Raw genomic sequence first — 27,156 nt, 5'->3', positions numbered from 1 at the left:
TTTTGCATTACCATCAGCAATGAATAAGAAGTCCTGTTGCTCCACATCCTCGCCACCTTTGATATTGTCAGTGTTCTGGACTCTGGCAATTCTAATAAGTATGTAGTAGTATCTTATTTTAATTTTCATTTTCCTGATAACATATTTGGAGCATCTTTTCATATACTTACTTTTCATCTGTATATCTTTTTTAGTGAGGTGTATGGTAAGATCTTTGCCCATAATTTAATCAGCTTGTTTGTTCCCTTATTATTGTTTTAAGAGTTCCAAAACTACTTAAAAAAAAAGAAAAAAAAATTTTTTTGCAATTATCATAGGGTCTAACAGACATTTTGTACAAATCTAAAATGCAGAATGGAAAATTAATGGTTTTATTTTTCCATACTTTGAGACATTTTCTCTTCTTACCTCTAGGAATTATCTTTACTTATCAACCAATTTCAATGAGCCAAAAACAAAAGTTAGAGTTTTAGAAAAAAGAAGAATAGTGAAATTTCCAACACTGTGCTAATATGGTAGCCACTATTTAAATGTGACTACTCTGCACCTGAAATGTAGCTATTCCAAATTGAGATGTGCTATAAGTGCAAAATTCACATTAGATTTCAGAGACTTAAAATAAAAATAATATAAATGGCTTATTGATCATCTTACAATGGCTTACAAGTTAAGAGATAATACCACAGATGAAATAAAATATGAAAATTCATTTTAACTGGTTCTTTTTATATTTTATGTGCCAACTAAAATTTTTTTAATTATATATGTGGCTTTTATTTTAGTTCTATTAGAAAATTGGCCTAGAATTATAATACAATAAGAATCTTAGAAGGCTGATGAATAAGTTTACTATTTAAAATTATCCAGTTTTCTTACCATGTGGTCCAAAAATATTGCATCATCTTTCATGAAGGTATAAAATAACATGAGACATTTATTTTTATAGTCTTATTTTGGTTTTTGGTAAAAATTCAGATTTTTTAAAAATTTTCTATTGATAATGGCAAATAAATTAAAATTGACAGAGAAAGGTATTTCAAAATTGTTAAATCTGAAAATGAATATAAGTAGACAGTGCCACTTTGGACTCTGATAATGATGGTGAAATGCATTGCCCAAAATCTCAGACTGAGTCTTCTTGCAATGATAGTCTAGATGACTTTTCTCCACCAAAGCGCTCAATGGTTGAGCAATACAGCTGTCAAATAAAAAAGGATATATGGTTCCGTTTAATACTTAATCATTCAACAAGTAGAATTTCACCATTTAAATTTATGAGACAAGAACCTGTGACAGTATTCTTCTGTAAGAACATGTGACAGTATTCTTTACTGATTCTTTTGTACCAAAATTTACCCAATTTGCTTCACAAGTAGACAAATGTTGGACAAACGTATCAAAGATAATAAGAAGAAAATAGATTATGTAGAAATTGAACTCATTGAATTGGCACTTATTAATGTAAAAATAAAAATATTTTTCAACTTTGGAGCAAAGAATATGCTGATCATTTGTTCAACAAAATTATAAGCCATTAAATGTACCAAAACTTTTAGTTATTGCATATTGATAATGCAAATGCAAGATAAACATTCAGAAGTAATAATAAACTGGAACATATTTGAAATAAATATCTACAAGATGGCTATGTGTCAGATCACACGATAGTCCATGAGAAGTTAATTGCATTCAGAGGATATTTCCCATTTTGCCTGTATATATGTACATCTGAAAACAAAAAAACAAAATCTGGGTTTACGATACTTAAATTCTTATTAAAATTGCTGATAATTTTTTGCTACCTTTTTATTCTCTTTTATTCACAAAATTAATACAACATTTTTAAAGGATTAATTAGCCCTGGATGGATAACATGGTTGGAGCGTTGTCCTGAAGTGCAGAAGTTGCCAGTTCGACCACCAGTCAAAGCACATACAGGAACAGATCAAAATTGCTGTCTCTTTCTCTCTCTCTCTCCCTCCCTCTCCCTTTCTCTCTCTCTAAAATCAATAAAAATAAAACATTTAAAATAAAAAATTAATTATATGCAGATGATAATGGGTAATGACTTTTTTTCCTTTTACACTGTTAGTTATTAGAATAACTTACCCAGCATCAATAGTTACAGAACATGAAAGACAATGTCAATTAAACATGCATGAATAATCTAAAATTTTCGTAGGACACCTGAGATCCAGAGATCATATTTCTGCTTTTGTCTATACCTTTTGGATTATTTAGGAAGGTAACCAACGGATTTTAGTGACTTATAAGTCACTCCTGGTAGCAAAAAATAGTAATGGAATAAAGGGTTGTACATGATCAGGTGAGTACGCACTAGAGCCTTCGCGACCAAGAAAGATACATGTGATCTGAGTCAAGGCACCTACAAACTGGCATGCAGTGGTGTTCATTCTCTCTTCCATGATGCTTTCTCTTTCATAGTTTGCAGTTCTCTAAGTAAACTAGAGTATAGGATACTTTCAGTCTTTAGTATAGATTTCCCAGCATCTTCTTTGCACGCATAAAAACCTTAGTGTCTACTATATTTTTAACTTGATCAACACTGTGTTTTCACTTGGTGCTTAAGACTCATTCTAAAAATGGTTATACAGATGTATAAATTTTCATGGAAATACAAAGAGGCAGAGTGGAAAGAACACTGGATGGTAAAGAGTGCAGTGACTATGGCCAGATGTTTAATCCCTTGCACATTTTAGCATCTGTAAAATGAGGGGTGTGAACTCCTAACTTATTAGTGTCATGACAATATTTTTAGGAGAGACCCAAAGGATGACATAAGCCAATATATCAATAGATATGAGGTTATAGTTTTAAGGCAAATTACAATCTCAAAATTCAAATATGTATGGCATACTCAGATAAGAGTAGTTCAAACTGGCAGTTTAAACTGATGCTTTTAGAGCCAAGTTGGGTGTGTGCTTGAAATTTATGAGATTTGTAACTCCTCACACTAGTCCTGAATCTAGGTGCCAAGTGGGTGGCAAGTACTGGCAGGTAACTTTCTCTTTTGTGATTCTGATCAGAATTTTAGGCCTAGGATTTTGAAGGTAAAGCATTTTGTAATTCGAGTAAAAGTTAGATACACAGGGGCCAAAAGAGGGAAAGAAATTTTTAACAAAGAGAGCTTGGCTTAGGGAACAACAGTAAAGTAAGAATTTCACTGCATCTGCTGATAGGCCTTGAACAATTCGATGTTGTTCTTTTGGTTTGCACTAGGATGCGAAAGAAAGAATCCCTGTGCTTTCTCTTTGTCTTTGTGGCAACCTGGATTAAAGAAGGGACTACATCTGCAGAAAAAACATTTTTTTGTGTGTGGCAATTTTAACTCATCTGACAATTGCACTATAATTTTGGGAATATTACAGTTTATCTAGAAGAGAAGTATGATGACTTGGCATAATAGTTTTATATCCCTAAACTCTAGGTACTAAGTTCTCTAAGTTAATCATTCTACTCTACCAATTTTTTAGCCAAGTTTGTATCAGCTGTATCCAATTCTTCTCCAATTTACCAATATCTTCCTAATACTACTCAGCTCCACTAATGAGTAAAAGTTAAAGAAAGCTCTTGAAAGTATTTATAATGCCTAAGATACAGAAATGCCAGAATTTAAATGAGAGTGAAAGGGGGAAAGGACACAAAGATCAACCCCTTGCCAGATTCTGGGCTGTAAAATGAATAGAAATTCTGCTGTGTCATTCCACTGGGCCTCTTGCCAAGTGCCTGTTGGTTATTGGTCAGAACAGTTGTTCATAAGAATTCTGGAATTATAGTGGCATCAAGGTGCCAATAGGTTTGGTATACTAGGACAGATCCTGGTATTTGTAAATATACAACATAAAGATCGTAAAAAAAATGTTCTAGGAAATTTCCTTTGTGGACATCATTCAGGAAGGAGAAGCCTTAAGGAATGTAGCACCTCGTGTTAAAAATGATTTTTAGGCCGCTGGGAAATGTGTGGGTATGCATTTGTATGTTTTCTTCTATTACTACTTTTGAGATAGCAGTATCTCAACATCTTTTTCTTCTTCAGGGACCCTAAGGTGTTTCACCATAACCGGTTGACTTATAAGAGGCACAGACTCACAGCAATATTAATTTCTTGCCTGTTTCCTTCTCTTCCTCTCTACCAAAGACATTCACATGCTATTCCATTCTCCACTCAAACTTGATGTTTCCAGGTAAGTGGTAATTGGCTCTATGGTGGATAGGGCATCAGGGTTATTTGCACTTTGCCAGGAGTCTCTAGTCATGTCCTGGAGGTAGTTTCCTGCCTCCTTATTCTGATTGACCCTCACCCTCAAAACAGTGATACCTTCAAGTGTCACATGCAGAACAGGAAGTCATGTCAAAGTGCAGTCTCACCAAGGCTCAGCGCAAGGCATTGTATTGTCCCATGGCTGGCTCGTGTTCAATCAGCATTTGGCAATCAATGGGAGTTCTGTCTTTTCAGACACTGCTTTTCTCCTTCCCTCATATAAAATCTTATTTACGAGATGCTGCTTGGCTGCCTCCTCCCCTCCATCTTTCATCTCCTTAGCCTCATTACTTCTTGTCCTGGATACAATACCACAGGCTTTGCTCATCACCACAGCCTCCATAACACTTTGACCTCCCTTGGTGAAGGTGGCAGCAGTGCTGAATTTCTGCCTCTCTCCCAGGCTGTAATGCACTTTTTTCCTTCCCTAAGGAGGAGCTTCCCCTGTTTCTTGGCTGAGAGATTATGTTCTTATGAACTCTACTCCAATTATTTCTGTGTGACTCTTGTGTAATACCATGCTCTCCTCCTCATGTTGAATGAATTGGGTGCATACATGGTGAGGAAACCAGAGGTGGTAAATTTGGGCAAGTGTGAGAATCTGATGAGGCAGACCGAGCTTAACAAAGGCCTGCACAGAGGTAGCACGTGGGCTTTGGTGTTATGAAGGTTCCCTTTGTGCTTCTTGTCCAAAGGGTTGCTCAGCTTCTCTTGATATTTTCTGGTCTGTGGAAGGCACTGTGGGAAACTCAGGGTTGAGAAAGACACCACAATATGATCTTGGAAGCGCAAACTAACAAGAATTTGGGAGTCATCTAGTCTAAGTTCCTCATTTTATTGATCAGGAAACAAGTTTCAGGCAGGAAGTAAGACTGTCTTGCATCTCATAGCAGAGCTACATCCCCCTGGCCAATAGCAATGAGAAACCAGTTGGTCCTGACCTTCCTGTCATACTTGGTGAAACAAAACTGAGCCTTTTCTTAGAAGAAGTTTCTTTTCTGTGCCACAGCAAGGCCCTGTTCTTGTTCTTGTTATTCGGTCTTTCTCAGTGGAACTTGGCAATAAATACTATTGGGTGCTGCTTACAAGTAGATCTTTCTCTTACCTTCTATTTGTTTTACTTTATATACTCCCTTGCTTTATTCAGCAACAAATTATCTCTCTCTTTTGCCATAAATACTCTTGGAATCCACACAATAGGGGTACTAAAACCAATTATGACTATTACGCTTTTGCTTTTGGTGCTAAACAAATCACCTTCTGCTGCCTCTACTCTGTAATCTTTTTTGGGTTTTTTTTTGTTTTTTTTGTTTTTGAATGCAAAACATTCAAAACATTCATGTTTTTGAATGTTCATTGTGGTGCCTGGGTTAAGAATTACCAACATCTCTGCCTACACAATTTTTTAAGGGGAAAAAAATGTGTATCTAGACAGCTCTATTGCCTATCAAAATTTTCTTTTGGAAAACTGAGGTGCTCTTGACCCAAGACAGAATTTTTGCTTTAATCCTAGCACCCTCTGACAGGGACTGAGTCAAGTGTCCTTTATGTTGGATAATCTCCCAGAGCCCGAAAATGCCAGGGCCTATTGATTTTATATCATGTCTCCCGCACTACAGGGAAGGCAGGGTTTTGCTTTGAAGAGTATATAGAGGAAATATATGTTGAATAAAAGAGTGAATGAGAGCTTAAGCTCTACACTCTGACTCCTTACATTCTTATCTAGATTTCACCACTGACCAGCTGGTGGCCCTGTAAAAATTACTGAACTTCTCTTTGCCTAGTTTACCTCATATGTAGAATGGGGTACCTCATTACTCTTTGTTGTGAGAACTAGATGAGTTAATACCTGCAAAGCATTTTTAAAAAGCCTAGAACATACTCAGTAGTCTCTAAGTGTTAATTTTATTTTATTAATTTGTGTGTGTGTGTGTGTGTGTGTGTGTGTGTGTGAAGACTTCTATATCTCTATCATAAGTAAACCCTGGGAACTTACCTGGTTAAAACTCCTAGTCTCAGTCTCAAAGTTTTGCAGACAAGTTTCTCTCAGAAACACTCTTCCACACATTGGAAGAAAGACACAGTCTTTCTCTTTACATATTAACTTCAGAGGCATGAGGAAATTCAAATTCAAGATAATGAGGAGATAACAGAGATAGAAATGGGAGGAGCTCTACTGTACATCATGGGAGCAACCCGAACTGGAGAGTTCAGATCCCAGATCCTCATCTTCCCTCTACTATGAATTTATATGAATCCTTGTACAAGACATGTAGGGCTCAACTCTTCTCATCTCTAAGAGAGCAGAAGTTTTCTTCTACTATTAAAATTCTAGGAACATAGTTCTACATGACATAGTCCACCATTAAGGAAGACAACAAGGACTTCACTACATACTAACATTACATAGCTAAAATTAAAAGGCCATGAGAATTAATAACACTTAAGAGAAAACCTGTGGGGGGTGCTAATGGAAATCTCTGGGGTAAAAGCAAAGATTTGTGCAACAGCTATAGGTATTTTCCATGACTTTATCCCTCTATACCATGCCTTTTCCTGGCTGAGGCATCCTCTTCTAACCTCTTAGTAAATAGAAGAGACAAAGTTAACACAAAAGAAAAGAAGTGACAGTTTTTTAGATTAGAGACAGTCCCAAGTTATGAACGAGATAGGTTCTGCATGTTTTTTCTTAAGTTGAATTTGTATGTAAGTTGGAACAGGCACCTATTAAATGCAACTTAAGACAGATGTTTGTCTTAGCATTGTATTTATTTTTACCTTTCTATGCATATAAATATAAACATTTTAAAATATAACCTTAAGCAATCTTGGATGATATAGAAGACGATAGACTTGTTGGAGAGATGGGATTGGTGTAGAGAGTCAGGGTTTGATTCTGTTGCCGGAGTCAGTTTCTTGACATAGTCATCAAGGGAGGATTGTACAGAGCTTTTCATCTTCTCATTATAAATGGCCCTGTAGTATCGCAGGCCTTCAGTAACTGTACAGTAAATATTTGTGAACCTCTCTGTATCAGAATCTCTAATTTTGCCATTCCTGCTCAATGAGATAAAAAGCATAAAATAACTCTTTTATATAAAACGTTTTTAGTTTTGGAGTTTCTAGGTCCCTGTTTCTTCCCTAAATGCCATCATTACTGCTCTTGTTCCATAAGGTTTCTTCATTGGTTAGTTTTTTGCTATGGGAGCTGAATAACTGTATGATATCATTTTCACTGATATTCAACTGCAGTGGATTATCAATAGCATTTATGGTCCTCCATTCATATGTATGTAAATTGGATGTTTGTAACTCAGGGACTTACTGTATTCATAGTAGATTAAAAAAAATAACCTACCAAGAAAAAAAATTATATAAATTCTTGGATATGACATGTAGGTCTTAATCTTTCCCAATCTTACTTTAGAGTTGAGGGAGCTGAGCTTATGACCACTTACATACATGCTTCAGTTTAAAAAGCTAGTTAGGGCCCTGGCCAGTTGGCTCAGTGGTAGAGCGTCAGCCTGGTGTGCAGAAGTCCCAGGTTCAATTCCCGGCCAGGGCACACAGGAGAAGCACCCATGTGCATCTCCACCCCTCTCCTTCCTCTCTGTCTCTCTCTTCCCCTCCCACAGTCAATGCTCCATTGGAGCAAAGTTGGCCCGGGGGTTGAGGATGACTCCATGGCCTCTGCCTCAGGTGCTAGAATGGCTCTGGTTGCAATAGCAATGCCCCAGATGGGCGGAGCATCACCCCCTGGTGGGCATGCCAGGTGGATCCTGGTCGGGCGCATGCGAGAGTCTGTCTGACTGCCTTCCTGTTTCTAACTTCATAAAAATACAAATAAATAAATAAATAAATAAATAAATAATAAAAAGCTAGTTAGTGGTTGACTCAAGAATCACACCAGCCTGACCTGTGGTGGTGCAGTGGATAAAATGTCAACCTGGAAATGCTGAGGTCGCCGGTTCGAAACCCTGGGCTTGCCTGGTCAAGGCACATATGGGAGTTGATGCTTCCAGCTCCTCCCTCTTCTCTCTCTCTGTCTCTCTCTCCTCTCTCTCCCTCTCTGTCTCTCTCTCTCTCTCCCTTTCTCTCTCCTCTCTAAAAATGAATAAATAAAATAAAAAAATTAAAAAAAAAAAAAAAAAAAAGAATCACACCAAATCTTTACATTCCACTTCAGAACTCTTTTCCATGGTACTATTACCTCCAAATTCACAAGTAAATTTTTAGTGGATCACTCCCCTTGAGCTGTATAATACACATTTAGGAATCAAAAGCCTGTAGTCTTGTGCTCAGCAGTTCCAGAATCTGTCAGTCCCAGATTACCTCCAATATTCACTGCCTTATTGAGGGATATTCTTTTAAAGGCCATTGGCAATAGGATAAATCCTATCTTCAGTCTGTCTTTGGTTTACTCTTTAAGACTAATGTCATGCACAAATTTCACTACTCAACAAGATGCTTAAATGTCATCTTTACTAGGTAGGGTTCTTTGCACTGTTCACTGAAGAATTCCAATGTAGTAGTCACTCAAGAACTAATTGTTGAGTGCTTGAATTGTCATGCTTCTGTGCATTTTTCATGCTGTTTTCTTCAGTACAATGCCTTGACCCCACCATCACCCATCTCAGTAAATATCTTTGAGGGAAAAATTAACTCAAACATTACCTCCACAACAAAATATTATTGATTATCCACAGTGAGAATGATTCTGTAGCATTAGTTGTATTCCTGTTTTCATGACACAGTAAGGATGACCTCTAACAAGTCAGTTGAATTTAATTTTTTTTTAATTTTTAAAAACTAATTTTAACTAATAGTAATTTAAAAATAATATTTAAAATAATTTTAAAAATTAATTTTTTAAATTTTAGGGTTTTTTTGAATGCAAAAAAATAATTTTAATTGTTGTGATGCATAATATGAACATTTTCCTTATCCTATTGGAGAAAAAAAAGGGGGGGAAGGTGTAAAGAGGGACAAATATACAGTGATGAAAAGTGATTTGACTTTGGTTGATGGGCACAAAACACAATCAACAGTTCAAATGCTATAGAAACATTTACCAAAAACCTATCTACTCTTATTGATCAAAGTCACACCATTAAATTTAATTTCTGAAGAAAAAATTATATATAATTTGATTGATCATCAGTTTACCAGAGACATGTTTCCTTTTACAGAGAAAAAGATTTAGTGTCAACAAAGAATACCTTAATACATACACGTGTGTGTGTGTGTGTATGTGTGTGTGTTTCAGAGTGAGATTGCAATATGAACTACTTGGGAAAGACTTGAGGGAGTAAAGGTGCTTTTGGTTAGAAAGATCTGAGGCACCATCAGAGAAGCAGCAACATTTGGACTATTTTGTGTGATGAAAATCACAAGCAAAATCATAATTTGCATGTCAAAGTGGGAAGCCAGCCAATACACATGGCTTAGTTAAACTAAGGACATGAATGGGAATCTACAATGTCACATTCATATATGACTAAAAGCCAGTAAGGAGAGGCCATTACATCTACTTTAGGAATTTTTGCCTTGGAAAAAAATTGCACAATTTTAGAAAAGTCGGTTTTCCTGATGCTCCACAACTCACTTAAATATTTAAAACTTGCTAGTGGGACCAACACCTACCAAAATATTTAGGAAAATTTTCCATTACCCATGGAGTAACTTGAAGTTTTTATACTTGCCAAGATGTGAAGGGAAGAGCAGAACTCTGAGGCCTTGGGGTAAATGTCATACAAAGAGTGGTTCAGTCTCCTGCACAAGCTCAGAGGAACCATCCGATGAGCAGAGAAACACTGGATACTACTGAGAGAATGACTAAATCATAGAATACTTGCAGTGGTGACTTCATAGGGACAACTTTTTTCTATAGACAGGGACACTATAGCCCAAGTAATTTCAGTCAAGTATTCAAAAGTCACAAAGCAAGTCAGTGATTGATCTGGGGTGCCTTCTGGGTGTCTTCTTCATATCCATTGCAAGATTCTGCTGAGCACTCCATGGTAATACTATTTCTAAATGCTTCTCTGCTTTTCTTGTGCCAAGCATGCTCCAGTTTGGCTGGAGCTAAGTATACAGTACACTGACTAGTACAGTCCTGACAGTGAAAATTATTCCCTAGACTATTAAGTGAGGCCTGCAACCTGCCTTCACTATGCAGGTCACATGTGGTACAAAGACAAGTCTGTGCTTCTCTAAGCCTCATGAGTGTCCAGAACCCCACCTGGGCCTGAGGGCAGAGGGCCTGCTCCAGTCATCTGATGCGGTAACTGTGCCACTGCATCCATACACTACTCCTAGAGGATTTCTATTGCAGAGACAGAGATGACACAGGGGAAGGTGACTTCTGTGGGCCCAACTGGAGAGACAGTCCATCAAAACTGGAAACACACCTTTATTCTTCAAAGGCCTGAAATATTAATACTGCCCCAATACAGCCAAGGGCCTACCTTGAAAGGAGACCCAGCTTGCTTTTTTACAGCAAAGCTAATCCCACTGAAAGCTTCTTCAATTAAAGCCAGCTTTAGGGGCCAAGAAATAGACAAGTGAATTAAGCCTTAGTGACTCAGCTTCTTCCTTCCTGCTCTTGTCAACCAGCCAGGAATGTGAGGAGGAAATGAGTTAGGTCAAATCTATGCTTGAGCTCCATGAAGCAAAAAACTAGAATCTGTACAAATCTCAGGTGATCTTGCTGCAAAATGCTATTCCTTTGCAGTAAGTCCTCCCTAGTACTTGGCTCCAGTGAAAAAGAATCTCGTATTTACAAGTCTGGGAAGAACGTAAATGGAGAGATAGGCATGGATGCTGATCAAGAGGTAAATGAAGTGTAACCAATGTATTCTCTTTTGTACAGAGAACTAGATGATTCACTGATTTAGGTTAGATTCCCCACTATCAGACCCAGAAACAAAAATTCATAATGTACAATTGATTTGTTGACAAAGTATTCCAAGTAGAAATAGCAAAAGAGTAGGTAAATTAGAAAAGGAAAGGAGAAAATACCAAGCAAGCAAGGATACAGTATCAAAGTCCTAGAAGAAGCAGCTCCAGCTTGGATTTGAAGGTAAACTCTGGACTGTCAAGTTGCCTCAGAAAGGTCCCAACTTAAGCTGAAAGAGCTTGAATGTTCATAATCCTGTACCTATGAGTCATTGGTAAAAGCCTCTCCAAAGAGTCCATAAACACCCAGGTTCTTCTAAGCTATTCGTGCTTTCCAATAAAGGGCTCCTCCAAACATAGCCACAAACACAGACTATTGGTAGTAAAATATACCAAAATTTGGGAGACATATCTAATAAAAAATTATTCAATCTGAAAACAAACAATAAACCAAAATACTTTTTTTCTGAGGGTATCTAGATCTTAACCTAATAGCATTCTATTAGGCATATTTCCCAAAACCCTCTTTGGACTTGAACATCTGTGTTCTCTGGGAAGAACAATTGAGCAGAGACCTGAATGAGGAGTAAGCCAAGAAAAATCTGAGTAGTGTTCTGGGAAGAGTTTATAGTAAGAGCTTAAGGTCTTGAATGAGAATATACTTGACATGTTAAAGAAACAGGGAGAAACCAGTGGAGCTACAATGGGGTGAAGCCAGTTGTGAGTACTAGAAGATAAAGTCAGAGTGTCTGAGACCAGACCAGATCACATAGAGCTAAGTAACCCATGGTAAACAGTGTGACTTTTACTTGATCTTAGTGGAAAGTGGAAAGTTCTGAACAGACAGTGACAAATCTGAGTTATGTTTAAAAAAGAGTATTCTCTTCCCCGTGTGCTCCATAGGGCACAGGAACACCTATGCAAATCATTCTCGAGAAACAGCTCTGAATCTCACATAATGCTCAAGCTCGATGAGCAAACTAAATACTAATAATAAACACTGGTTATTCATTCATTCATGTGCTATCATTCTTCAGACAGTAGCAGTCATGATCTTTAACATTTGCAAAACAATACTACAAAAGCTATCTCTAATGTAAAGATAAGTCTGCAGACACACCATCAGAATATTTTTAATTTACAGTTCCCCTATTTTGTAGATTTCTAGTCTGTAGCTTCAGTTTTTTTGCCTTTTTGGGGTGTAAGATCTCCCATCAAAGTAACTGTTCTAAGATAATATAAAAAGCCTGCCTGGTTTGCTAAAAGCACAATCATACACTGTGGGAAATTTTTTTTAAAACGTTTTAGAGAGAGAAAAAAGGAGAGAGAGAAAGAAACATTGATTTATGCACTCATTGGCTGATTCTTGCATGTGTCCTGACCAGGGTTGAACCTGCAACCTTGACACATGGGATACTCTAATCAACTGAGCTACCTGGCTAGGGCAGAAATTATTTGATGTATCTCATTTCACAGAAAGGTCCTCCATTCATACACCTCTGATGACTCTTCACTGACTACAGACTGAAGTTCAATTCTTAGCTGAGTGCTCAATGCCTCCTGTCCCCTGAACCTGGCAGATCTCATCAACGTGTCTTACCTATGTTCCCACACAATGGAGTCATCTGCTATAATGCAACTAGTCTTCACTGACTCTCAAACACCACGCACAATTTTACTGCCAAGTCATTATTTATTTATTTGCCTAAGTGTTATGTTTTCCTCAAAGCCAAGTTCAAGTCGCACCTCTGTTGTGGGGCCCTCCTTGAAAACAAAACTATGTCCATATTAAAGCCTTGTTACTTTCTCAGTCTTTGTTCTTAGAGCAGGGAGCCTGGCTCTTCTCTTTAATGTCCATCAGTCCCTATATTCTCATCTCTTTAATACCATGGCTCTTTCTCTCCAAGTGAAAAAAAGAAAAGAAACACTTCTATGGGTTAAGGAAGCCAACTATCATCTTCTTTTAAATATTTTTTGTCTCAGTCTAAATCCTCTAATTTACCTTCAAAAATGTATAACTAAAACCAGACAAACACCAGCAAATTATTTTCTAACTCTATCATGAAATTTAGCTCTGCTGAGTCAGTAAGTCTCAAAAAACTACAGATTTGAGTAGGCATGTATATAGACATATAGCTAAATTTCCAGGAAAAAAATGATCATGGGAATAAAATGTTATTCTATCATAATTATTTTTATAAGTGACAGGAACTTCTCCTCCTCTGCCCATTTCATCAACTTGGAAGTCAATATAGATTCCTCCACTTACCTCTACTGGTCGTTTTGTGTATGAAACCAATACCAAAAGTAACTCATTGGCTTAAAATTAAGTCCAATAGTAATGCTAAGCCCTAGAAGATTCTGATTTTAAAAAATAGAATAACTAATTAAAAATAGATATGAATAATAAACTCTAAGAAACAAGAGATAATGTGTTCTAAACATTCAGATGGAGAAGAAATCAATTATACCTTGTGGTTTCTTGTCTTTCCCAAGGCTTATTATATATTATAGATATTTAGTAGGCATTTGATGTTGATAATGATAATAATCACGGTGTCTATTAGATCACTTTGTAATATTATTTTTTTCTTAAAACAGTAATCCATTATTCTTTATAATGAAAAGTGTATTTTCTTTCCAAAATCTCACTTCATACAGTCAATGCAGGTTGATCACTGCATTGAAACTTGTGACCATTACTATAGATTTATTACATACTTGTATATTATGACAACAATTGTGGGCAGCTGAAAAAAAGTGTTCTCTTTTAACAAAATTGGAATATAATGCCAAGTTTCCAATTGGTAGAAGTAAAAGTCTTAAGAAAATGGCATTATTTTATAATTTATGCAGTTTCCATATGATCTAGGAGCCAGTTTTGAACCTAATATCAAAGAACTCCATAATCTGTCCCTAAAAGTTTTGCTTTTAATAACCATCAAGCTTTAGGAAATATATGAAGGATTATCATTTACTAGCAAATAAAAAAGGCAGACATCAAAGCCTTTAGGTCTCTGCTTTCTTTCCACAATCATATATTAATATGTGTAAATATGGTATTAGGTGCCCACTTGGACAGAGCTAAAGTAAGATCAGGCCTAGTCCTCACCCTCAGAAAGTTCCTAAATCAAAGTATGAAATAAAACAAAACTAAACAGTTACAGTACAAGATGATGAAAGGTAACTATTACAAACTGTTGAGGAATCATGGAAAAAGAAATGACTAACTGACTTATGGGGTAAGAGAAAGCTTTAGGGAAGAAGTCACATTTGACCTTGATATTATGGAATAAATGGGGAGTATCCAAGTGAAAAAGGTGGGGAATGCTTCCCAGAAAAAGGAAATAACACATGCTTGTTTCAGGAAAGTGAATGATTCTGCTATAAAATATTAGCTGATTCTGGATCTTGGGCTGCATGGGGTGTGGAGAAGAGTGATGCAAGCAAACCTGGTAAGACTGGTTTGAAGCCTGGGAATATCATGGAGGCCCCTGTCTGCCACGGAGCAAAGAGATCCAACCCTGGAAAGGAGGAACTTCAGAAGCCACTGGGGAAAAGTGAGGCACTGTAGGAATTGAGTTTTAGGATAAACTTTCTGGCAGTGCCATGGACATGAATTGGAGGAAAGCAAAGGACTAGAGAAGGTGCTAGTCAAGGGAGAAGTAGAACAGACCAAACTTCAGGGACCCCTTAGAAGCCCTTGGCTTTGCAGGACATGATGCAAAAGCCTTAACTATCTTAACAACAAACTAACTCTAAGACTTCTTCTGTCCACAGTAACACGCAGCTCACAGTACCAGTTCCCTTCTGAGGTCCGCAAATAATATAGGTAATATTTGCAAGCCTTTATTGTTGGCTCTCATACAATACTTCTTCTTGCTTATATTTGGAATAATTTTTTCTCTTTCTTTTTAATTTTATTTCATTGATCTTAGAGAGAGAAACAGAAAAAGAAAGATCAATTTGATGTTCTACTTATTTATGCCTTCATCGGGTGATTCTTGTATGTGCCTCAACCAGGGATCAAACCTGCAACTTTGGTGTATGAGGACGACACTTCTAAACCCATGAACTACTCAGACAAGGCAGAATAATATTTTTAATATGTGTGATTATTTGACAACTGTCTCTTGATCCTCACTAGACTCTATAATCTTTAAAAGATCAGGAATTGTGCATGTACCGTAATATTTGTGCTTGTACTATCTCTGGAAACTAGCAGAGAACCTAGTGTATAGTAAATACTCAGTTAATGTTTTTGTGGAAGAATATTGACTGAAATGTTGAGATACAATTGAAGTGATAACATTCTATTTGGGAAAAGGTCTGAGTTTCAAAATGATAAATAAAACACTTAATTTTTTATTTAATTATTGTTTAGTAACAGATATGTTTTTGACCTTTATGTCAGAGTTTCTTCTCTTAACACTGCATGTGAACATTAGCTATTTACATTAAATTTTATAGCTAAATTCACTTAAAATGAAAAGCAAATTAAATTATTTTATTTTCTGGACTTCAAATTCCCAAAATAAAATACTACCAACTGTTTAACCTGGCTTTACTTATTGCTCTTTCTTTTTCTCTTTCTTTTTTCTCTCATTTTCTTCTACAACAAAGTAGGACTTTTTTAACCTAAGGCAAACAATTTTTTAATCATGACTTTAAATTTGATGAGGTTCCATTAAGAAACTCTGTGCATGTCATACTGCTAATAGGCATACACATAAAGAGACCGTCAAAGCACTTCATTAAAGGCAGAAAGATTAAGGCAAAAGATTACACAACAAAACCACCCACATTCAGTTTTGCAAGTCTAACAGTCAGCCTGAATCATCACCCTAGAGCGGCCTACATTTCATTCCAACTCAAGGCTTCAGCTTACCATTCAAAGCCCAAGAAAGTAAAATATTAGTATTGGTGGCTGAAAAGGCAGGTGTGTTGCTCTCTCCTTGGTTACTTTTAGCCCTGAAGGCAGCAGTTGTTTCTTGATTTTTACTTAGTAAACACATCTCTTGGAAGATAATTACAGAACCAGCACAGATCTTAAGATTACCAAAGAATAACAATTAGTCTTATTTCTAGCAACAGAATCACTGGCTTAAGAATCTCACAAACTAGTTTTGAAATCAGCCTTACTCATTCCCAGCTCACTCCTACAATATCCTCCACATTGTTTATCCCATTCTTCACCACGCTCTTCTCCCAAATACCCTATTTATCTCCTTAGACCTTTATTCAAGTTGTTATCTTAGCCTGAAATAATGACCCTTTTCTGCCCATTCTTCAAGTGTCCATCCATTCAAATGCCACCCTGGTGTTCTCTTTGTTTGTATTCCTACAGCACATGGTTCCTGCCCTGTTATATAAGCTTTCCAGTCTCTATTATTCTAGTCATCTTTCTGTCTCTTATTCCCCTGATATTTGATTGTAAGCTCCTTTAAGTCGGGAAATGCGAAATTTGTATCCATAGGCCTATTTAGAGAGAGCTGAATCTGTGCCCCAAAGAGTGTAGGAAGTTAATAATAAATGATGAATGAATAAATTCTAAAGTGTAGACATGAATCCTTATAATAATAGATATAGCTACAGTAAGACAAATTACAAATAAATATTTGTTATAGGAACAAAAAATATACAAAGAAAAATCAACATAGTTATTGTATTTGAGCATGAAAATTAACATTAACTTCTAGAAAACCAATGAAAGAAGAGAAACAAAAGATTACATAATGCATGACGTGGTTAGGAGAAGGGGAAACTGGAAATAGCCCAGTACTCAAAGGATTGAAACTGAGCTTTCAATTATCACAGCCCCTTCTAGAATTGAGATGATCTACCTGTAATCTATTTGTGATCAAAAAGAAAATAAACTACTTTCCAGAAAAAAATATAAAGATGCAATAGTTTTTATTTAACTGTTAACTATTTGATCCAAAATTACCATTTAATTAGGCCAAGAATAAGGTCAAATTATGTAAAAGAAAAAAAAAAATAGCCCAACAGATGAAATAAACAGAAAAAAGATTTAAGTATTTTCTAAAACAGATGAAAGAAATTACTACACAGATTCAAAAGGCTCAATATTTCTCAGGCAGAATAAACACAAAAGCACTCTTAGACACATCAGTGGAAAACTACTTGGGAAAAAAAAGAAAAAGAAAGGCAGGAAGAAAATGTTAAAAGCATTTGGAGGTCCTGGCTGGTAGGTCAGTGGATAGATCATTGGCCCAGCATACGGACATCTTGGGTTTGATTCCCAGTCAAGGCACACAGGATCAACAACCATCTGCTTCTCCATTCTTATCCCTCTCCCTACTCTACCTCTTCCTCTCCCACAGCCGGTGGCTTGATTAGTTTGAGCATGGTCCCCAGGCACTGAGTACAGCTGATAGATCCATTGAAGCACATCAGCCTCAGGTGCTAAAAATAGCTCTGTACTTGAGCATTGGCTAATTGGAGGTTGCCAGTTGGATCCCGGTTGGGGTGCATGTGGGAGTCTGAGTCACTATATCCTCTCCTCTCACACACACAAAAAAATTATCATCTGGAAAATCAGACATATTCTTTTCAATGAAGTAAAAGACTAATAAGATAGCTCTTTAAAGGAAATGAGGAAAATCAGAAGACAAGAAAATGACATTATAAAAGTATTAAAAAGTAAAACTCACAATCTGAAATTATATACCAAGTGAAAATATCTTTCAAAAATAAACATAAAATGAATATTATTTAATAAATAGTGAGAAAATTCATTAGCAACAAGCATGCACTAAAATATATACTAAAAGTTTTCCTTTGGGGAAAAGGAAAATGATCATAAACAAAAATGCAAGGAAATTATTCTAGACAAATGTAAATAGGAAAAAAATTAACAGTAAGGATAACTTTGTAGGTAAATAGTATAAAATATCAACAGTATAAAAATACAAATTATACAAACAGTGATAGTTTAAAATGATAATGGTATTATAATGTGGGGTTTTAAATATATATAAAATTAAAATATTGATAATACCAAAAAAACTGAATTCAGAGAAATATGAAATTTAAGTGACCTTAAATCCTCACATTTTCTGAGAAATTGACAAAATGATGATTAAAAGTCAGAACCAATAATATAAGAATTTATGCTGAGATCATAAACTAAAAATCAGAAAAATAATTTATAACTAATAAGTTAATATTTAGATGGGAAAATAAAATAATTGAAAAAATGAACTGATTTAAAAGAAGCCTGACCAGGTGGTGGTGCAGTGGATAGAGTGTCGGCCTGGGATGCTAAGGATCCAGGTTTGAAATTCTGAGGTCAAGATTTGAGCACAGGCTCATCCACTTGATCGCGGGCTCACTGGCTTGAGCATGGGATCAGAGACATGACCCAATAGTCACTAACTCCAGCCCAAGATTGTGGACTTAAGCAAGGGGTCACTCAGTTGGTCAAGGCATGTATGAGAAAGTAATCAATGAACAACTAAAGTGCTACAACAATGAGTTGATGCTTCTCATCTCTCTCCTTTCCTGTCTGTCTCTCTCTCTCAATAAAAAAGAAAACAATAATAAAAATTTTTAAAATAAAAAGACAACAAAAAAGGAAGAAAACAATAGAATACAGCAAACAAAAAACAAGGAACAACATGGCAAATTTAAACTTAAAAGTATGTGATAAATTACCTGTAAACTGACTGCATATTTCATATTTGATAAAAATATTTCATAAGTCACACTTAAACATAATATACAGAAATGTTAAAAAAATTTGGAAAAAGATATACTAAGCTAACAGCAAAATTTACCTAATGTTACTTTATAATACTAGGCAAAGTAAACATTAAGGCAAAAGCATTATTAGAAATAAATAGAATAAAAATTATAATTGTGTACCTAATAACACAATCTTGATATATATACAAGGAGAGAGAGAGAGTAAGATGTGTCAAGGTGAGAGATTTAAAACTTTCTCTCAGTAACTGACAGAATAAGCAGACAAAAATCAGTACAAATAGGGGTTTGAACTACTTAATTAACAAATTTTATTTTAATGTTTCAAAGTATTAAAAATAATACAGAGTGAGTTCACTAGAATAATATGTGACAAGATGACCTGTGGTGGCACAGTGGATAAAGCATTGACCAGGAACGCAGAAGTTGCTGGTTCAAAACCCCAGGCTTGCCTGGTCAAGGCACAAACAGGAAACAACTACAATGAGTTGATGTTTCCTTTCCTATCCTCCTTTCTCTCTCTGAAATCAATAATAAATTTTTTTTAATCTTTAAAAAAAAGAAAGAAAATAAAAAATCAATAAATAAAATCTTAAATATATAACACACACACACATATATTTATATATATATTATATATACACATACATATAAAAAGAACATTTGAAATCTTGCTCCCTGGCATATGTGGTCAGTTTGGCTCAAATAAATTCTTATTAAAATTCTCTCTCTCAAAAAAAAAAAAATTCTACATACTATACTTACAAAAATAATGTAAAAATCTCTGTTGTTTGCATATTAGCCAAAAATAACTCATGGGTCAATTAATAAATCACAATGTAAATTACAAAATATTTTGAATAGCATACAAAATGTGGCAATATTAAAACTCATAGTATGCAGCTATAACTGACATAAAAGAAAAACCTTTGACTTTATAGGCACATACTTGAAACAAAAAAGGCTAGATATCACGATTTAAGTTTTCATCTTTGAATATTAGGAAAATAACATTAAGCACAAAGAAAACATAAGGAAGAAAGTTAAGAGTACAAACTAATGAATAAAAACCAAAAGTACAATAAAGAATATTAAAAAGCCAGGAGTTGCTTTCTGAAAAAAAATAAAATAAAGTTAATAAATCTTTTTAAAAATTGATTAAGAAAATTAAAAAAAGGTATTGAGGTCATTCTTCTATTCTTGTTTAACTGAAGTGAATAAATATGGGGCTAATTATAAAAGACTTAGACTTAAATCTCTTTCTTGCTGCTCTTCAAAATGGAAGTGAGATCCACCCAAGACCAGATGGCATAGTGGAGGGCTCCCCCATCCTGAAGCCTTTGATTCAGAAGAAACTGGCTTTGTTCACTTTCAAAAAAAGAAAGACCCAGTCTTTACAATTTTTACCCTTTTCTACTTCAATTTTCTCTTCTAAATGACTTGATGCACACCAACGGTAAGAAAATGAGCCCCCTAACCCCAGCTTTCTACTTTCTAAACCCGATGAGCAAAATTTCCACATGGGGAGTGAGAAGATTCCTAACTTCCAGTCATCATCTTTGTCTAGAAGCTCTGTTCTCATCCACAGCATTTCTTCACACTCAGGTATTGTGATTGGATAGAAAATGAGTAACAAAATATGTAGAATAAAAAACTTGCTTCTTTAAGAAAATAGAGTAGATTAAACTATTACAATTTCTAAATTTAAGGTGAAAAAAAAAAAGGCATTATGATTCCTGGCCGGTTGCTCAGTCAGTTAGAGCATTGTCCCAAAATGACAAGGTTGCGGGTTTGATCCCCAGTCAGAGTACATACAGGAATGGATCAATGTTCCTGTCTCTCTTCATCTTCCTTTCTCTCCATCTCAAATCAATAAAAATAAACATTAAAAAAAAGTTTATTGGCCCTGGCCGGTTGGCTCAGTGGTAGAGCATCGGCCTGGTGTGCAGGAGTCCCGGGTTCGATTCCCGGCCAGGGCACACAGGAGAAGCGCCCATCTGCTTCTCCACCCCTCCCCCTCTCCTTCCTCTCTCTCTCTCTCTTCCCCTCCTGCAGCGAGGCTCCATTGGAGCGAAGATGGCCCAGGCACTGGGGATGGCTCCTTGGCCTCTGCCCCAGGCGCTGGAGTGGCTCTGGTCGCAGCAGAGCAACGCCCCAGAGGAGCAGAGCATCGCTCCCTGGTGGGCAGGGTCGGGCGCATGCGGGAGTCTGTCTGACTGTCTCTCCCCGTTTCCAGCTTCAAAAAAAAAAAAAAAAGTTATTAAAAAAAAGAAACAAATAGCATTAGAAAGTTAATGAAACTTTTTATCATGAATTACCTCTTCATGAAAGTGTACTCTGCACAGAAATACACACAGGTGCCCTGGAAATGGAGGCTCTTCTATGACAGAATCATCAAGTTATAAAGGTCTCAAGGTTTTATTTTGAGAGAAGGTAAAATCACCTCCATGCCACTGTATTTTATCTACCATTTTAACTAGGAGACTGAAAGCACATATTCAAATGTTGTTATCACACACCTTAGAGAGAACAAATTCTCAGGCATTGGAAATTACCTGACAGGACTTCCAGCTCAGGAAGTGATAATTGAAGGTCTATAGAAGCAAAAATACTTACAAATCTGTGATATATAAAATTATTCTGCTTTTTACAATGTTCTACAAGAGGCATACAAATGAACATGTGATCACTCTGATATTGCTTCACATATTGCTTAAACATTTTAGTGTTTTTTATGTTTAGAGGTTTTTTTTTATTGGAACTTAAATATTCTTTCTTAAAAAACTTACTTTATGTCACAACCAACAGATGGGAAAATATAACCAAATGTTTATATATGACAATTAACATCTTGTCTAAATAAAATAACAGCTATTTCAAAAAAGAGACGTCATTATTAATTCTATACAGATATTAGAAAGATAAAAGAATTTACAGAAAAAATTTGTAAATTAAAATTAAAATTCTTTAATTTTATAAATTAAAGAAAATGAACAAACTCACAGACCATAGTTTACCAAAATAGACAGAAGATATAAGAGAAAATATACATAGTATAATATTTAATTTTTAAAAAGGAGTTTGTCATTTTAAAACAGCTCACAAAACAATTTGTGGGCACACATGTCTTCAAGAGTACATTTTCCCAAACATTTCTAAAATAAAGAGCATCACAAAACAAGTAAATAAGAGTAAGATATAATCTTTTGTTTTTCTTAATGAAATGATACTCTTTTAACATGATAATAACATATTGAGTAATTATATCATCTGGCTGAGTGAAATGGATGACAAAAATGGTTTCATAAATAGGAGGAAGGAACTGAGAATCCTTGTTGTAAAGAACCTGCATTACATATGAAGTAGCATAGTGTTATTTAGAAGGTGGACTTTGATTAACTTGAAATGACTATTACAAACACCAGGGCAACTATTAAGTAATTAGATTTGCTAAAAGAGGAGATACATTCAATTATATAAAATAACAAATTAACCAGAGAATCAGGAAAAGGAGAAAAAAAGAAACAAAAAACAATTGCAACCAATAGGGAACAGTTAAAAATATGTTAGATTTCAATCCAACTATATCAATAATCACTTTAAATGATAATGATCTAAATACACTTAAGAAGATAGAATGTCAGAATAAATAAAAACAAAGATTACACAGCTATGTCTTTAAATATAAAGATTCAGGCTAAAAATAAAGATATACTATGCTAGCCTGACTAGGCAGTGGAGCAGTGGATGGAGCATGGGACTGGGATGCGGAGGACCCAGGTTCAAGAGCCTGAGGTAGCTGGCTTGAGCGTGAGCTCATCCGGCTTGAGAGTGTACACACCAGCTTGAGTGTGGGGTCACTGGCTTGAAGCCCAAGGTTGCTGGCTTGAGCCCAGGGTCACTGGCTTGAGCCTGGGGTTGCTCACTCTGTTGGAGCCCCCCCAGTCAGGGCACACATGAGAAGGCAATCAATAAGCAACTGGTGTGCCACAATGAAGAACTCATGCTTCTCATCTCTCTCCCTTTCTGTTTGTCTGTCCCTGTCTGTCCCTTTCTCTGTCTGTCTCACAAACACACAAAAAAAAAAGATATACTATGCTAAATCTAATCAAGAGAAAGAAACATTACAAAAAAATCTGGAAGACCAATATTCTTTAGGAACACAGAGGCAAAAATTCTTATCAAAGTGTTAGCAACTTGAACTAAGCAATATATAAAAATAAGAGCATACTGAATTTTTTCCCCCAGGAATGTAGGATTAGTTGATGATTAGATATATTTTTTTTTTTTACAGAGACAGAGAGTGAGTCAGAGAGAGGGATAGACAGGGACAGACAGACAGGAATGGAGAGATGAGAAGCATCAATCATTAGTTTTTCGTTGCGCGTTGCGACACCTTAGTTGTTCATTGATTGCTTTCTCATATGTGCCTAGACCACGGGCCTTCAGCAGACCGAGTAACCCCTTGCTCAAGCCAGTGACCTTGGTCCAAGCTGGTGAGCTTTGCTCAAACCAGATAAGCCCACGCTGGCGACCTCGGGGTCTCGAACCTGGGTCCTCTGCATCCCAGTCCGATATTCCATCCACTACGCCACCGCCTGGTCAGGCGATGATTAGATATTTAATCAACAGTTTTTATAACATAAACAAAATAAATAAGAAAAAGTTATCATTTAAGTAGGTACACAAAATTCAACCCCCATTTATAAGAGCTCACTCAAATTAGAAATAAAAGATAATTTCTTTAACTTAGTGAAGGACATCCAATGGAAATAGAATATAACTTTATACTTAATGATAAAAGAGAAACTGACAAAATTGCATTGGTATTAAAACGTTTGGGAGAAAAATCTGTTTTTGATTGCTACTTATGAATTTTCAATAATTAACTTCTGTATCAGATAAGGTCAAGTGACTACTTTATTCATTTTAATGGGAATTTCCGTAGCGAGTAGCAGGGGGGAAGCACACTCCCTCATGCTCCCGACTAGGATCCACCTGGCATGCCCACCTGGGATCGATGCTCAGCCCCTCTGGGGTGTTGCTCAGCTGCAATCGGAGCCATCCTCAGTGCCCGGGCCAGCTTTGTTCCCATGGAGCCTTGGCTGCAGAAGGGGAAGAGAGAGATAGAGAAAAAGGAGAGGGGGAAGGGTGGAGAAGCAGATGGACGCTTCTCCTGTGTGCCCTGGCCAGGAATCAAACCCAGGATATCCACATGCTGGGCCGACTCTGCCGCTGAGCCAACCAGCCAGGGGCCTCAATGGGAATCTAAAGAGGTGTAATCTTTCAGGAAATCAACTGGGCAACATGTTCAAGGAGTTTTAAAATGATCATACCCTTTAACCTAGAATTTTTACTTTCTAGAATGTACTAGAGAATCTTATCAAAGATATAGGTAAATATTTATGTATAAGAAAGTTCACTGAATGATTTGTTTGTATTCATAGAACCATATAGTGAACTTGAATTTTAAAACTATGTAATTAAAATTCCTCACCTTTCCTTTTAAACTTAGCAATTTACCTCCAGAACTATTTAGGAACTCAGTTGTTCCCCCTCCTTCCACAAAGAGAAAGAAAAGGCATTCACTCAACTATTCTGCTACCAGCCTTTAAAGTGACAAAGAGCCTGACCAAGCAGTGGCACAGTAGATAGAGTGTCGAACTGGGATGACGACCACCCAGGTTTGAAACCCCAAGGTCGCCAGCTTGAGCGTGGGCTCATCTGGTTTGAGCACAACTCACCAGCTTGAACCCAAGGTCACTAGATTGAGCAAGGGGTCACTCACTCTGCTGTAGCCCCCCAGTCAAGGCACATATGAGAAAGCAATCAATGAACAACTAAGGTGCCACAATGAAGAACTGATGCTTCTCATCTCTCTCCGTTCCTGTCTGTCTGTCCCTATCTGTCCCTCTCTCTGTCTCTCTCTGTCACACACACAAAATAAATAAATGAAGTGACAAAGAAAGAAGCTTCTTATGAGTGGCAAGCCTGGTCTAGGCAGGCTCACAACTCATAGTCAGATGAACAAAAAAAGACAGAAAAAATAATTATATTCCTAGAAGAGTTTTAAGGAGGACAATATTCCTGAAACTGCCCCATCTTGGAGAAGCTTGATCAAAGTTTTCATCCTTTCTGTTCAGTAGAGCATTGATGTGACAAGTGCTAACCAGAAGCTAACCAGTTAAACTTTTCTTTGTTAAGATTTGGGTTTTTTTCTCTGTATATGATCTTGGGATTATTTTACCCCTCTTGTTTAGATTCTAGGTACTATCTCAACATAGTGGTTTACATTTTTAACTAAAGTCTTTCTTTCCATCATTTTAGGTTGTTCACAGAGCTGCATAGTCTGTTAATTAAAAATAACTAATTTTATAATGCTAAGCAATAAACATGTGTGTGTGTGTAATATATATTATACACACACACACATGTTTTGAAGCTTTGCTTATTGTCTAATATGAAGTATAGGCTCAAAGGGCCCAGAGAAGATCCTCTGAGGAATTAAGATTTTTATTGTAATCTCACTCTTTAATAACAACAAATGCCAGCAATCAAAATTGCCATTATGGTCAAATTGTGGTAGATTTTTTATCTAACAGTTAAAATTTTCTTCCTTATATATAGAAGGCGCTCAAAAATATTTATTGAATTAATCTGTATTTTATGTATCTTATATTGCCATAGAACTATAAATACAATTTATATTCTGCTTTTTCCATTTATCACTATGAACATGCCTATAAAACATCCTCTAAATATATGACTTACAAGTGACTACATAAAATCTCATTATGTGTCAGTAAACAAATTAGGACTAACTGTAATAAAATATTATGTTGGTATCAGAATAAAAATATAGATAATATCTTCCCCAGGTTTGTTTTATTTTTCTATATTAATAATTATTTTCAAAGGAATTTTCTCTTAGGATTTATATATTCTGTCTCAAAAAAAAAAACAAACAAACAAGTGTGTCCCACTGATAAGCAAGTCTCTAATTCTCCAAGGCTACTAAAAAAAACCCTACTATGTCTTCTATAAAATTACTATATTTGTATAGAATTATTTTAATTGGTATATATAATTGTACATAATAAATATAATTGATTAATCTTAATTAATTAGATTATAATTTTATAGGATTATAGAATCAAATAGCAAACAATGCTCTTTATATACTGAGCATGTCATTTGAAACATAATAACCTTATTATATTGGCATAACAGGCATTAATTCATTTTTGGAAATGAAATATTATATAGAGATCTGAGAAGTTAAGTGACTTACCCAAAGTAAGTCAGTAGTATGGATAATCAGTAGTAGAAGTATGGCTCAGTTCCTCTGACAATAAATTTAATCAATGAATTGACTACATTTTGTGGTCTTCCATGTACATACAGTTCTGCAATAAATAGAAAACACCAATAATAGTTTTACATAAGAAGCGTAGGACATTTATTGACTACATAACCAAAACATGTATATCAATATAAAGACTTATTACAGTGTTGCTACAGTTTTGGTTTTTACCAGGTTTATCTGTCTGACACTCAGACATATTAAAATTCTGGGAGGAATACCTCTAATGCCTCAATCACCAGATTTTGAGGAGTGTTCTAGATTTTTGTTTTGCAGAACTGGAGAAAGGATTTAACAGGTTGCTAACCTTTATTCTAAATCCCAGATTAAGGAATCACTAAATTAATTGTTGGACAATAGAGAGCTTTAAAATGTAGATTAGCATCTCTGATTGACCCCATTAGATCCTCTTGAGCTTGGGTTTAAAATATGCATTTTATCAGGATTTTTCAGGTGGATTTAGAGCAAATACTCATTAGAAACAATTATTTACAACCCTGTAAATTTTTTAAAATATAAACTATTTGATAAAACAGTGAAAAGGATTTAGAGTTCAAGTGTTCTTCAACAAAAATTAACTTTCATACCATTGTGTTCTTTCAAACATGAATACCTCTGCCTAACAGCTGTCCATCGTTCACTCCAAGGAGAACATCAGCTATTCAATAGAAGACAGTGTCAATTTAGAATTTAAACATCAACTGCTGACTAGCTGTGTGACCTTGATACTTTCAACCAAATGAAGAGAAAAATTCACCTGGACAGTGCACACAATGATTTCAGCAATGAAATGGAATAGTGGAAATGAGACAGCATTGAAAACCAATTTCCACAATATAAGGCTATTAGATTAGTTCTCATATTATTAGATTGCTTCATATTTTGACCT

General features: G+C 35.8%; 1 non-coding gene across 1 annotated transcript; it reads left to right on the top strand.

Annotated features, from left to right (window-relative positions):
- Positions 1-3,184: 3,184 nt before the first annotated feature.
- On the top strand, positions 3,185-3,313 carry LOC136380234 (small nucleolar RNA SNORA31). The gene has a single exon (XR_010746908.1). It is a non-coding gene; the product is annotated as a small nucleolar RNA SNORA31 (small nucleolar RNA).
- The last annotated feature ends 23,843 nt before the right edge of the window (positions 3,314-27,156 follow it).

This window comes from Saccopteryx leptura, chromosome 8 (assembly GCF_036850995.1).
Source record: "Saccopteryx leptura isolate mSacLep1 chromosome 8, mSacLep1_pri_phased_curated, whole genome shotgun sequence".
NCBI classification, from domain to species: domain Eukaryota; kingdom Metazoa; phylum Chordata; class Mammalia; order Chiroptera; family Emballonuridae; genus Saccopteryx; species Saccopteryx leptura.
The sequence above is the reverse complement of the archived record's forward strand: the minus strand, read 5'-3'. Positions and strand labels throughout refer to the sequence as shown.